The sequence below is a fragment of the Calonectris borealis genome, chromosome 8 (genome assembly GCF_964195595.1).
Source record: "Calonectris borealis chromosome 8, bCalBor7.hap1.2, whole genome shotgun sequence".
NCBI classification, from domain to species: domain Eukaryota; kingdom Metazoa; phylum Chordata; class Aves; order Procellariiformes; family Procellariidae; genus Calonectris; species Calonectris borealis.
In genome coordinates, this window is record NC_134319.1 from 25,091,436 (window position 1) to 25,106,802 (window position 15,367).

A 15,367-nucleotide genomic window follows, 5' to 3' on the forward strand; every position below is an offset into this window, starting at 1 on the left:
AGCAGCTTTAGGTGTTGCTGGTAGGGCAAGAAAGGGCTGTGCACAAGGCAGTAGTGAGCAGTGAGATATATCGCTGACTGCATTTGGTCATAGAAGGAGCATACTGGGCACTCAGCACAAGCAACCTACATTAAGTTTTTGTGCAATGTTATTTGGGATGTACATATTATAGGACAACAAAGTATATCACTAAACTGATTCCTATTGCAACCGGATTACATTCAGTTTTATTCACTTTAAAGACTGAAAAATAATTAAGACTTCCATGGAAATGGGAGAAAAAAAATTCACAAAGAAGTAGAAGGCAGACTATGAATTTATGTCATGGTAAGCACCAATATCCTTTGGACCTGTTCTTACTGAACTTACTGATTTCTTTCTAAAATGAAACAAAGTCTTTGACTTCAGACATGTGTTCTGAAAGAGTTAAGAGATATGTACATTAGCCTTGCTACAATTAAGTAGCCGTCCGGTGTGGATGTGGTAATAGCATGTATATAGTCCATATAAAAGGACTCTAAGAATCTGCATAGATAGCAATTGCTGAACAGATTAAAATGCTGTAAATTAGGAGAAGTAAAAAAGAAATTATCACAGAGAATATTTAAAATGAAGAAATGCCTAGAATTTCTGAGACAATGAACTATTAAAATTGTTTTTCAGGGGTTCTAATTTCACCCGTGTTAGAACTAGATTTGATAATGCACAGGAAACCGCATTATAAGGAGCAATCTTGCATGAGCTGAATTAGGTAATACAATAAATGTTTTCAAATTTTATCAGCTACGACCTAATGAATTTTTGAACTTTATTCTTTCAAGCTTGTTTTCTGGTTATGTGGTAGAGAAGAAAGTAACATTTGTTACTAATAGATTTTTGTAGTGTCACCTGTGAAAGTTACCTAGTATTGTCTCCCTCTTTCCAGTCACTTGCCGTATAGCTCAGACTTTAACAAGTTAAACATCGAAGTCTCTGTTTGCCTCCTTCATTCATATTAACTTCCCTTCTCCCCGCTCACAGTATTCTCCCAACTGTTCTTGTCCCAGTTTCTCCCTCTTAGGTATCTGTCTCAGATTATTCCCTCTTGCTGGACTGTGCAAGCAAATGAAATCAGGAGAGAAAAGGAGCAGATTAGCACAAAGCCAGTGGGGAGAAAAGGACAGAAGAACTCGTGTGCAGCAGATCACTTGCACTAGGACCCTTGGTTCTTGCTTTTACCTGCTCCATGACTGCAGCAGGTATCTGTGCTGGAAAACTGCACAACTCATTCCCTCCACTACTGCTTTACCTAGAGGATGATATAATTTTCACGGGGTTTTGTTTTGGTTTGGTTTTTTTTAAATTTTATTTTTATCCCGCCCCCACTTTGTTCTTTTTAAAAAAAAGAAAAAAAAAAAAGGAAAACAATATCCAAATATCTATGCCGAAATAATAGCTTAAGGTCACAAAATCAAGCACTGCAGAATTAGTTGATGCTTTTTTTAAGATTGTCTGTCCTATTCTTATTTTATCTTCAATCTGTGTTTGTGTTATAACAGGTTTTAATGCATAGATACTAAAGGGCTAAATTAAGTATTGTGCAAACACTCTCAGTTCCGATATTTCAAATGTTTTGCATGCTTTGGCTTTCCAGTATTAAGAATAACCTTTTATCAAAGTTGCTGTTCTGCCTACAGTCACAGTTAATACATGTATGCTCAGATAACTCCTATAAGCTACATATCCATTGGCAATAGAGATGGAGGAAAGAAAGAGGTGTGGACTTTGTAGATGGATATATTACTAAGTCAAAGTAAAGCTAGTGCTATCACAAACAGCCTTGCTCCATCCCTATGCTGTCTGTGCCCATGATAATTAATTTCTGCTCAGATGACAGAGCAAGGCTGATTCTGTGTTAAAGATCTCTTCTTTTACTCACAACATGTATTTGACTACAAAACCATTTCAAACAAGTGACTTATTAGCTTAAGAGAGGACAGTAAATTACCACATTGCTACACTCCCTACCAAAACATGGGCCAGGTTTAAAATAAGGCATTATTTGAATAAAATATTTGAAATTTACAGATTCTAGTACTCTTGCTCTTTACGTGAAACTGTTTTGTGACCACTTTCTCCTCTGTAGAACAAGGCGTTACACAAATCAAATAAATCATGCTAACATGATAATTTCACCCCAAATTAGCATTTCACACAAAGCTATCGCAGTTACATGAACGAAACAAACTGTGAGACAGTTTAAACATTCAGCATCCATGTCATAACAAGTAATACCTGAATAAGAGGTCAAGTATTTGATTATATTATAAATGACGTATTTCCAGCTAACCCATCTGTCTCAGCCACGGGCTTTTGAAAACAAACTGCACTTTTCAGGTCTGGCTTTCTGAAGGCCCAAACAGCAGCTAGTCTGCAATCAAAGCTTACCTCCCAAGCTTTATCATATCATTACCGAGCCAGTGCTGTGAGAACAGTATGAGATGGCAAAATCACAAAAAAAATGTTTTGCACATAGTCTGTTCCTGCTGTTCTACAAGAATCATAAAACTAGCAACAGCGAACATCTGCTAGTGGTTCACAAAATCTGCTTCTCTGTATTCGCTGTAATTTAACCAGTGAAAGCCTATAAAATGGATAGCTTAAAAAGCACAATATACATCCAAAACACAGTATTGCCTTCAGAAGACTATTAGATCCAGCTGCTTTTGCCATTTTAAGAAAGCTGGCAGGGCAACAGAATGCTGAAGAAGAAACAGAGATGACTTTAAGGAGGGTCATGGATTATTAAAATGTAGGACAAGTGATCAATTCCAGTCTGCTTCTGAAAGGCATGTAGATGAGGAAAAACACATACTTTATCTCTGCTAATGCATACAAAATGAAAAATAGAAAACAACATAGATCACATTGAACAAAAGCGGTAACACATCACTTCTTATGTTAGAATGAGCTGGTAAACTTTATGATGTGTGTAACTTCAGCCAGAACACAAACACCTTTGTGTTTCCGTGGCACATCAATAAATGAGTTGCAGAAGCATATTATCTGGCAAAATGAAAAAATCAGCCTTTCATCAAAAAAAGTATGTGCCTTAAACTTATCCTGAAGGCAAAGAGGCTTAAGTTTTGGTGGCTGAAGTGGAGAGTGAGTTCTGAAGAGGAAGGCCCTCTGCAGAAAAAGCACCTTGTGGACTTCAGCCTTCTGACTCCAAAGCCAAAGCATGCTACTCCGCCATTAACAGGGTAAGCAGGAGAAAAGATAAGATTCTGTCACCAAGATAACTTAGCTCCAGTCTGGGATTTCCCTATAATCAACATCATTTTCAATCATGGTATACATTGAATTAGAAACAAGCTCATAAACTTTTACTACTGGCTAAACTTTGAGGTTTTTCAGTTTGTGGAGATTTTTAAGAGTATTATCAATATTTCAATAACATCAAGAAAAAGTGCCCTTTGTCCCAACTACTGGGAATGCTTATAAATAAAAATTGAACATCATAGGGCCAACAATCAGCTGCTGCAAGAACACTCCCCAAATTTGGAGCTGCTCCCTGCCATAACAGAACACTGACACAAGGATAATGTAACCCATGTCTTACCTAAGCAAGTTGTCAAATGAGATACCCATTTGACAGCTCTCTAGCCTCGAGCAAAAGCGTGAGTAAATACTGTGCCCAGATGGTTAAATTTAGGTCCTCTCTGGCCAGTGGGGGTAGCATAACTCGAAATTGTTGCTGAAGAAATGGCTTTTAAGGAAAGATGTGGAGGAAGCTAAGGGAGAGTGTGTGACTCAAAAGAAATAAGAGATCATTTCCAGCACACAGGGTGGCATGAGAGAGTAATAATGTTATGAGTATGAAAGAAGTAAAACATCACACTTGTAAAACTGCAGCTGAGTGACAAGGGAAGCAAAAAGAGTGCTTAGGAGGAGGTTTTAAAGGAGGGGAATGGAGAGGCAGTGCAATGAGAGAAGACATAAGGGAAGTTGGATGTCAGGTAAAACCTTGAAGGTGAGGATGATGAGATTGGATGAGATGCAGACTTAAAGGGTTTGTGTGACAGTAAGTGATGCTGCTGGGGCAGAGGAGGAGCAAGTACTTTGTGTTAGAGAAGCAGAGGATGGCGGTTGTTGCCAGCACAGGCAGGAGAAGTCCCAGAGGTGAAAGTGGGCATGTGCATTGTTTACTCTCTCAAACAGTAGGGATACAAAGGTGGAGCAAGGGATAGATTTCTGGTAGCATTAATACATGGCAATAGGCAAATCCTGTTTCATATACCAAAATCCTATTTACCTATGCTTACAGTGAGGACAAGGAAGCATATCAGAATTTGGAGTCATTCATAACCTTGTATCTCATGCTGTTCGGACTACTTGTAGCATATTCTCCAGTCATAAGCTGGAAGACAAATGGTCATTGCCACAACCACCCAGTGTCATCCCACTGTGCTACCTACTAACTACCAAGCTAGCCAGAATAAACTAAAGTAAGAGCATAACTCATTATGCAAAAAGGGTCTCCCAGCATCTGGAGTGCTGATAGGTAAACAGGTAGACATGGTGAATGAGACACTGCGCAGTCAGTTTGCCCATGCAATATCCACTGACAGGTTTTTTGTGTACAGGCGGATGGCAGGATGCAATGCACTATATTCTGATAAGGTTTTAAGATTTTGTCCTTCCCATGTTGACCTGGAAACATATCTTCAGTAATGTCATAGTAAAAATGTGCACAGTATCAGTATTAACTGACAGTATTTCAGTATCGTGACTTCTTTGAAAGAAACCTTTGCCGCGCTCTCTCTTTCTTTCTCCCCCACCCCAGGAGGGAATCACCACTTGCACAGCCTATTTGCTGCAGCATTTGGGAAGGGCTGGCTGCAGCCTGCACGCTCCCCTTGTTGTCCCAGCCATTGGCCATCCCAGCTCTTCTCAGTAAAGCACCAGAGCAGAACTGCTGTATGGCTGGGTCGGGAGGAGTTCATGTGTCTTGGGATAGGAATGGATGGAGGTGGGTCACAGAGCAGTAGGAAGGTCTATGCCCCCAGCATAGGAGGGTCACTCTGCTCCCTACATTAACTTACTCTTCAATTTCACTACAAAATAGTGTTCCTGACTTAAAACTTTAAAAAAATCAGATTTGTGAAAAGAGAGAGACAAAGAGACGTGCCCCCTCCACCAAGTCCGTTGACCTTTTTTCCTGTGGGATTAACAAGACCATGGAGCCTGGTGGAACTGTGACACTTCTTTGTGTCCACTGTGAAAGATTCACATGGTATTGCTCATCTGCACAGTGAACTTCATACTGTTAAATATCTGAATACAGGTTTGAACACAGAATTCCCTGGCAGCATGCCCAAGTTCCTCCACTGCCAGCTGGAATTACAAGGTGACTTCAAATCACTTTTCTGAGATCTCTGCGAACAAGGATTAGAAAACAGGCATGAATGAAAATACATTTAGACACAACTATTAGTTTGCATAATTTATCTTATCAATATAATGCAAGCCACGTAGGGTATTTCCAGGGGTGAAGGAAATAGACTCACAATTTGAAGTGTAAAGGTCTAACCCTGAGCACTGTGGTGACACACTATCTCTTGGCGGGAAAAAAAGATGGTCTGGGGTTGGGGATCGGAATGTCAGATTTGTCTGCTAAACCCCGGACTCTCAGTCGGCGGGGCCCTGAGCTTTTGGTACGGGACTCACTGGAAGTTTGTCAGGCTCGTTGAGGCCTCTGTTGACACTGCAATACACAATCATGCATTATCAATTGTAGCTAAAGTACGGACTTATCTCAGAAATGCTGGTTACTCATCTGAAAAACTATTTGTGCCGATGTTATAGATGAGGAAGGCTAGTAAGACACAAGAGTAGTATTGTTGTAGAGTGTATGCTTCCCACAGCACAGAACGTTAATCATTACAAACTTTTGTTTTCTCCGAAGAAGAACACTGAAATTGCTAAATAGTAAAATGAAGAATAATGTGTATGCTTTGCTGAAATGCACCTTAATCTTATCAAAACCACACTGTGTCTTTCTTTTAGGAAGTGTTTCACAATATTTAGCATACTGTAACCAACAACTGCAGATTTATTACAATGTTTCTTCTGAAGAGGTATTTTCAGCCTGACACTTGATGAATTACCTGTTAAAAGTTTCAGGGTCATGGTTTTTTTGTGTTGGTCTAAGTTAAATATTTTCCTTATAATTATTGCTGCAGATTCAGTTAAACAATGCACTCACCTTTTACCCAGTCTACACCTCCCTTTCTGAAAAGTTGGAGAATCCTTTTTCATCTCTTTTCATTTGCATCAACTTGCACTATAGCTTTGGGCTTTTCTCCTACTTAAAATTTAAAAGGGTATCTAATGATTAAAAAAAAAAAAGATGATTGAAATTTATGTGATAAAACCGTGTTGGATTCAGCTGAATTGTTTTTACTTATGCTTCTAAAAGGGAATGGCAATATAGAAATAACATGAAGCATTCATCTCATAGCGCCACTTTTAAATTCTACGGCCATTGAATAGCCATTTCCTAGTGAATATGAAGTGATTAAACATCTGTCTGAATTGTTCAGCCTAAAGCATAGAGGTTCAAGGGATGGTTGAACTTTCTTTCAAATGTAGTTAGGAGATCACTCACAATTCATTGCAGACATATAGCTCGAGTTGTTACTCCATTTTCTTATGCTATAGTGAAGCAAATTGCCCCAAATCAAAGTTTTATAAGACAAGTGCACTCCAGAGGCTAATTTTTACTCCTGAATGCATGCATGCTTTCCAAATCGTTACATAGGTAAAGAAGGATTTGGATTCTCCAGATGGGTTGCTGCTAACAGTGGGAAACCTCCTGTGCAAGGTTGCTGTCAAAAAGCAGCACGTAACAGCCAATGCGGTCTTAACAGTAAATGCACATAACTTTCAGAATCAGTGAATGCCCTAATAAAATGTGATTACTACCTATAACCTCAGTAATAAAATGCTACAAAGTTCAAGAAAAAATGATTTAATATTAACTATGATTGTTCCAGCTCTTTACTAGAAACCTGTGTGTTATATAAAATTTCTAGTTAAAGGCAGGGAATGATCTTTACAAGCCATGTTGCGTTACATGACTGTCCTGTTGCTGTCTAGCTCTAGTGTGAAGTGAGTATAAAATCTGTCCAAGTTTGGTAGCATTTTACATTTTTTCATGATTTAAAAATGAAAGGAAATATAGAAATATTTCAGTGTGTACTGCTTGATACTTTACAGCATGTAAAGAGGCTGTTATAAAGGTGCAACTATGCTTGGTGTGTGGGGGGGTGTGTGTGTGTACACACCTCTTCCTTCGATAACTTCTGAATCCATCAGTCAGTGTCAGCTTATTTCAACAGGGAGTTCATCTATCCAAGATATTAAGTTCCTATATGCCTTGTGTGAATCAGTATCCAGATAGAGGAAAGTAACTGCTGGGTACCATGCTGAAAGAAAGGCTAATATGCTCACCCTTTATTCAACAGCAGAGAACCGAGAGACAGGAAGAGAGGAGGACTAAAATGCTTCATTAACTCCCTCCTCATGGAACCATTAGTATTTGGAATATCAAGCCACTTTTCATTTTTTTTTAAAGGACATAGATAAGGAATTTATAGCACAAAGCAACATTATACCTTTGAAAATCCCCACACTTTTACCCTTCCAAAATGTGAAGCGGTGAATATGTGGTGCCCATGCTCTGAATGGCGCGTGGTGTTTCCTGCTTAGCAAATGCACACAGGAGGAGTGATGGCTTTGCAACAGCCTCTCCCCTCGCATGACAGCTATGTGTAAAACCACTGTGAAAGAGGGGATCAAAGCAGCAGTGACCAGCCATTTCCCAGTTTCAGTGCTAATCTTCTATTGAGTCAAAATACTTCAATAAAAATCAGACTTGAGCATAAGTTCACACTCATCCCATTTTCTTGCAGGTATATAACGCAAGGCCTCAGGGGCCACAGATTGCTGAAGAGAGTATGCGCAAGCAGCAGATGGTGATCCTACTAAAGAATAAGACCTCTCTTCTTTTATAGATCTTTGGACTCCATTTAGAGAGTACACCTCTCTATTAAGGAGAAGTGACAAACGACAAATCTCAGTTCTTCAAACATCAAATGGAAGGGCTGTTACAATAAACGTGTGTGTGTGTGTGCGCGTATATATATATAGTATAGTGCGTCAATATATAGCATATAACACTCCTATTTTTTCTCCTTTTCCTCACATTTATCTTTGTGCAAACTGCATGAAAATGACTTAGTATTTCTCAGTCAGCATTATTTCTGATGAATTATAAATGTGTTTTTCTTAGGTTCTTTTCGGGTGTTTTTTTTTTTAACTGAAAATAAGAAAAGGATTTCTTTTTAGTCCCGACTGAAAATTTTGCTTACAATGCAGTGTTTCTTCCCTGTCAAAGTGAATGCAAAGATAAGGAAAGAGGAAAATTAATTCTTCTTCTCAGCATCTGTTTCACAGGGTAAAGAGGGAGGTGCCTTCTTTAGGACTGGACCCATAGAACTGACCTTCAGAATCCTACTCCTGTGAGTATCTCTACTGGTGTTAGTACAGCATAAGTTTATGCATAGTTGGGCCTAGAATTTTTAAAAAATCAGATAATGCAATGTAGTTTGTGTAGCAATTTTGGTACTAAAGCTGTTTTGTTCCCTTGAACTACTCCAGAAAAACACCTGATGTCAACAAACTAACTGCAAAAATGTGCTGGGCCATATTCTTAACTCTTAACTTGCATGAACATAAGTCCTTTGACTTCCACATAAACAAAATCAGAATTAGGCCTACTTGATTCATCATTAGCCTTGCAGATCTGATCTGCTTTTTAGGATGCACAATGATATCCTCCGGGGAATCAGAAGACAAGACTGAGTCTAGTAAATTTTATGGTACTGCTGGTGAATTTATTCTCAATATATTGAATCAGCAGTTTCGCTCTATTGTACAGCAGCCTTCGATTAAAGTCTCTGTGGTCTTCTCCAAATCACACATATTTTAGTATTGTCTGAAAGGATTTCTAATATGTAATGTTCCTTTCCTGTTTGGTGATTTATTGGATAAATTATGATTTCATTTTTCTTACAGTTATGCCATTTTTCCAGCTGACACTTATTCTAAGAGTCTATAGGTAAACTTTACCTCCTACATTAGCTCTCATCTGTAAAATTTCTTAGAAAACAGCAACATTGAATTTTGACAGAGATCAATACAATACACAGGAGTGGATTGTTAATATTAAAGGCAAAGTCCTAGTAAGAACTAAATTTATTTTCCACAAAATAAATATTCTATTAAAACTCAATCAGCTAAGTATAATATGGAAAATATTTTTAACTTCTGAACATGAGACATGCTAATTTCAGAAAGACTTTAATATGGTAACAGGCAGGCAGAGTAATCTCTCAACACACTTCGGGTCCTGTTCTTTCAAGTGCTGCATGCCTCAGAACACTGGTTTTTGCATGCATTAACACAAGAGTTACTTAAATGAGCTCTTGTTTAAATTACGCTATATAGTTACTCTTCTGTTAATAGGGTTTGCGTTTGTTTCCAGTACAGCTATTCAAGAGGGCGTGGAGTATGAGAAAAGGGCAAGGCATTAGAGAAGTATAAACCTTACTCTTTTAACAGGTGACACCTACAAAGGTTGGTTTGTTTACACAGTGTGGGACTGTATTCACAGTTATACCAATGGGAATATGCAAATAATCTTCTGAAGTTATGACTAAAAAGGAGTTACTTTAACATTACAGCCGGGTAAATGCAAGAAGAATAATTTTCCAGGTAAGTATTAGTGATATCCAGGGTTGGACACTGATAAACCACACAAAGAATCTAATACATTGGATGTTCCATACCGTTTCTAGTTATCATCAAATCAGCAGTTTTGTATTTTAAATGTTCTTTATTTTTTGATTGCACAGCCACAGCATTGCAATCTTTTTCAGGAATTAAAATGTGTTGTTTTATATTTTACTTTTCATAGTCCTCTTAATACTTTTGACAAACGTCCAACTGTGTAAGGGCAGATACTTCCTTCTGCCCATACTTGAATCACTGAAACATATGGATCTGAAGTCTCAAGACTGGGAACTATAGTGTGCTAAACAGGAGAGAAAGTCACCTGTTATACACCTTTGGCAATAGAAGCTGGTGTTATTGTAAAACACTGAGCTCACCATACAAATGTATTCCACTGTGTTTTCCTCTGTTTTCTAATAGAACAGCCAAAAAAAGCCACAGCAAAAGCAGTAAGAAATCATGAGAAACAGCATCTTCAGTCAAGATGTGAAAGGAGATGGTATACTGATGAAGAAAAAATACAGAAAGGTTGTCTTACATCCCAAGGGCTGCAGCAGTAACAGTAAGTCACTGGGGCAGAGATTAAATGAGAAAGACGACCCAATGATAAGGGAGAAAGTGAAAGAAAATTCAGCATTATGAATGGGGGTTGTCATGTAATAAACCAGTATCCATCTGACTTGATAGAAAAAGTTGCTTAAAAACACCACCAAAGGAAGCTGAAGTCATACAAGAAGGTTGTGGAGAATTAGTGAGAACCAGTGATGCATGATCCAATGAGCTACTGTGCATGGGAATGATCCTAAAGACTTAGTACTTCTCTTTACATCTCAAAAGCATTGCAGAAGGCTCACGGCATGCAGCTACTACCATATAGCTAAATCCTTTCAATTATGAACATCATCTGCAAAAAAATTAGCTCCTTTCCTGATGAAGTCAGGTGTAAAAAAGCAGACAGAGCCATGCTATTTTAAAATCACAGGAAGTGTTGATTGAATGAATGTTTAAGGCATAGGCAAGTGTGTATTAAAATCTTTTTTCCATTTATCCTTTCATTTGGCTTTGTTTCATTTATTCCCACTTCCTGTTTCCTGTATTCTAATTTGGAAATCTCTGAAGTGTCATTAAAAGAAGGTTGTCACAACCCTGCCCAGGTCCCATACAGACATTAGCACTGCCGTTAGGATTAATATTAATGATTAAAAATATCCTTGAAGAAACTATTTTTATTTGGGCTGCTTGTTACGTTGATGAGAGGAACTTCTGCAGTACGAAACACAGAATGAGCAGGAACCTTACAAGTAAAAATGACTGTGGACTGTGACACAGCTCGGCCAGCCTCTGACTTTCTCTGCTGTCACAGCTGGACAGAGGTATCAAAATTTTGAGTCTCTAAGTTGGGTTCCTACATGTCTGTATGCAATAGAAGATTAGCTGAGAGTTTAGGAAAAACGGAGACAGTCTGTACATCTAATTTGTTAGGTTTTTCTTAGCTCATTTCTGAATGACAGCAGGGGTGACGAACAACAAAATCAGGTTGCTCTGATTACTTCCCGTTCACCCACGAGTGCGCCATACACCACAACTATGGGAGCTAAGTTTTAATCAGACTGGCAGAAACTTGGTCAATGGGCAAGAGCTTGTATTAAAATGGCAACATTTTCTTCAAAAAATCATTTTTTGCATAGCTTATGTTCAAGTGTCTGGCAATCTACTACTAATCTAGTTACTTTGGTTTGTAATTAAGTTTAATATGAGGTTTTTTTATGAAGATTTACCATGACTAAAATATGACTTTGATACCCAAATGTAAGAAGATTTATTGATTAGTCCCAAATTTATCCTAGACTTATCAAAGGAAAGTGCATTGCAACTCTGCTTCTAATAAGTTTTTCTGAGGTGTATTAGAATTTTTTTAATATGGCTACATAAGTCTATACCAGGGCAATTTTCCTGGTACATAAAATAGCCTGAATGACTTTAGAAGTATAAATGAATGCAAGATTATACAAATATTCAGCATCATTTCACTGACAAGTAATGGATTGAATTTTCTCTTTGGCTCTCTTTTTTTTTTTTTTAACTAATCTGCCTGAGGGTCTGTTTCTTTTAGAATATAAAGTCTTTAGGGAAGGGACTGCCTATTACTATGTTTTTATGCAGTAGCTGTTTATGTTACCATAAATCTAATAGTGGAAAAGGGCTGCCTGACTGCATGGAGCATACATGGACACTTCTCTGTAAATAAAATTATCTATCTTTTAATTTAAACTGCTATCCCCCGAGACAAAACCAGAATGTCCAGTTAAATAATACAAGGTATTATTAGTGAAGTGCACTGTCTCCTTATATAAATATAAACATCATCTTAACAACACCATGAGAATATTTTGATCAGTATTTTTTGTACTGTGGCATAACCATATAACCTGACATTCTATGTAACACCATCCTAGGTATGGTATTATAGAGTATCCTGAGCTTGGATGGTGTATAAGAAATTATATCATTATAAGTGTCTTTGAGACTGATTCTACAATTCATATGCAGACAGAAATACAAAAATGCCTGGGCTTCAGCAGAAGACTTCAAGGAGCCAGTCCTTAGTTTTATTGCTTTATATCTGTGAAGGCTCTGATAATGCACACATTTTTTAAGTACAACCTAACATAAGGCAACTTCTAAATTCAGCTCCTGGTGACAGCTCCTTTTATATTTCCTCTTGCATGAGCACACACAGCACCAAAATCCAATCTACTGTGTCAAATATATGCATTTTGCAAATATATGACTATTTGATAAATGGAGTTGAATCTGGGTTTTTTGGGTTACTTTTAACAACTGAGAAATGTGCATAGTTTATTTTTTAGCTCACATGTTGCATGCAAATTGCCTTTTTCTACAGTGCAATGTGCATATGAAGTTCCCTGAGATGTCTGAACTAGATTCGCTGTGAGTACTTATCCAGAATATGCAATTAAAATGTAATTCATTTCTAGATATCATCAATATTCTGTCATTGCATAAGGGGAATGGACTAGATGACCCATGAAGTCTATTCCTACCCTCATATCTATTATGATTACCTTATATTAGTAAAATTGCTTTTTAAGGTCACTTATATGTGGTGGTTCCCTTTACGCAAATATTTGGTACATTTGGCCATTCATGTGTATTTCTTCATGCTCTGTTTAGAATGGATTCAGTACAGGTAGAGCATCAAATGAAGCAAAACCCTGATATTTTGTTGTAAATAATTCATAAAACAATGTTATGACCTTTATTCCCCGTGAGGCATCCACATAATGAGCCACCCAAATGAAGCAGCGAAAGCATCCACTTCCCCTGCCATGGGTGTGCCCCTGACAGACTCCTCAGGGTCAGAAATCCATCAATCTCTTTTCACACATGAGCTAATCAATTCAAAGAGGGAAGTGCCAATGAGCTATTAGATCAATATGGTGAAGTATGGAGATTGATCTTATCCCAGAGTGACTACATCAACAGACTCGTCAGTGTGACCTCTGCCCTGTGGCGCACATTATACAGGATTGCAAGTCTGATAGCTGAATGAAGACCTCAGGTCATTGCTTTTAATAATCTGCTTTGCTGAAAGAATTAAAAGTAAATCTGTAAAGGGATGACTAATGAAAATATGAAGTGCTTTCTTCTCCTCTAGTCTTGGAACGCTTGCAGAAATCACGCCAGCTTTTCACAGCAACCAGCAACATCGACTGTCTCGCAGAGAAACCTGCTCAGCCGTGCCTGGCTATCGGCATTTGAGATAACATGTATAATACAATCAATGATGTTTTGCTCTCCTGCCACAAAAATTAATAAAAGAAACTGAATACAAAACGATAAAAAGTACTAGCTGTGTCAAAATCGATTAAGGTCTTAGGTGAATTACTCCAATTGGTTTACATGAACTGCCAGATTGAGGGCTATACTGGAGTCCTGGTGGTCTGAATTATTTAGCTGGTGTAAGTGGGACCGCAGTAGCTGCCCCTGCTGTGAAAGTTGCTCACAATGCTGCCGTACACTGAGCACGCCGCCCGCCAAGCAAAACGTTCCCAATACTTGCACCAACTCAAGGTCCAACCCTGGGAGTCTTAGTCTGTGTTCATTTAGGCTGACGGCCAGTGACTTTGGGGGGAATTGATCCGATCAGAGGAGCCTGGCTTCACAATGTTTAGGAGCAATACCTGCATACATCCTTAACACTTTCCTGTCCCTTAATCAACCTATGCTGGTAAGTGTCACCACCTTCACAGGAAGTCTGTACGTGAAGGGACCACAAGTAATACTATAAGCAACCATTTCAGGCCTCTCGTTTTAAAGGCTAATCTTTTTAATGTATAGTTTCAGAGATGCTGCAAAAACATATACTTTGTTGTCTCAGAGCATGATATTCATATCATTAATATTTTTAAAACCCTGAATAATCTCATTGCGATGAAATATTTATGTATATAACACATTTTAATACTGTATTTTTATTATACCAAACATTTTTATTGTTCATTGTATAATTGAATCAATGAATTAGAAGAAGGTTACTAAAAAAGGATTAATGCATTTTTAATGAAACTGAATGATAAAACTTCTGTTAGTCACTAAGAATAATGGCGGATCTATTAGGTTTATACAGATAAGAGCTTTGTGAGTTTATCTGAAAGCCCATATAATGGCTCTCATTTAGCTGTAACCTAGAAAAACAGATTTAGCAATCTATTCAGGGTTTTAATTCATTGTTTATGTATATGATCGCTCTTCCGCCTTGTGATCGAATCACCTGTCTAATCATGAAAATATGAATCTGTTTAGCAGATACATCTATTTCCAGTTGTAAAGCACTTTTTGAAAACAATGCTCTTTCCAAGTCTAAATGGAAGAACCAAGCTAGCCGTACAATACCACTGGGAAATGTTTCTGAACTCTTAGGTTAATAGACAAGGCAACTGGTGAGAACTTTGTACGTTAATAGTGAAGAATGTGGACGTTTCAATGCTCGCACAGCTCGAATCCTTCCTCAGCCCACCAGCCTAAATTATAAATACTTTCCAGGTAGAAACTGCTATGCTTAAAAATATCGCAATAGAAAATCCTTATATTAGTATAACACTGATTGAAATTTTAACACTGCACAAAATATTACATAGAAAATTAAAACAGCAGTTGCAAATTTGCCTCTGAACTCTACACAGATATTGTGTTCTTTGCAATGTAACATTTAATTTTCTGTTAGTTTGCAGTTGATGTGAAAACAGATAATGAAATTTTATATTAGTACAAAGTATATATATTGTGGAGGAGAGACTTTATAATGACACTCTTAAAAATGTATTTGCATTATTCAGTGGGAGGTATGTTATAAAACTTCTTTTAAAGAGAAGGATTCTAATATTTCTTCTATCTTTAAGTAGAAGAGGAGAGAGTGTATATGCACAACACATGTATGTGTATGGTACACAAGATGCAGTAGTATTGCTCAAGGACTTGTGTGAATTTTGTGACACCACATAATTCA

The 15,367-nt window shown here is 37.7% G+C and overlaps 1 protein-coding gene across 1 annotated transcript in view; it reads right to left on the reverse strand.

Annotated features, from left to right (window-relative positions):
- Nucleotides 1-15,367, reverse strand: part of NR5A2 (nuclear receptor subfamily 5 group A member 2) — an 87,762-nt gene that overhangs the window by 44,012 nt on the left and 28,383 nt on the right. The gene's annotated exons all lie outside the window — the stretch shown is intronic.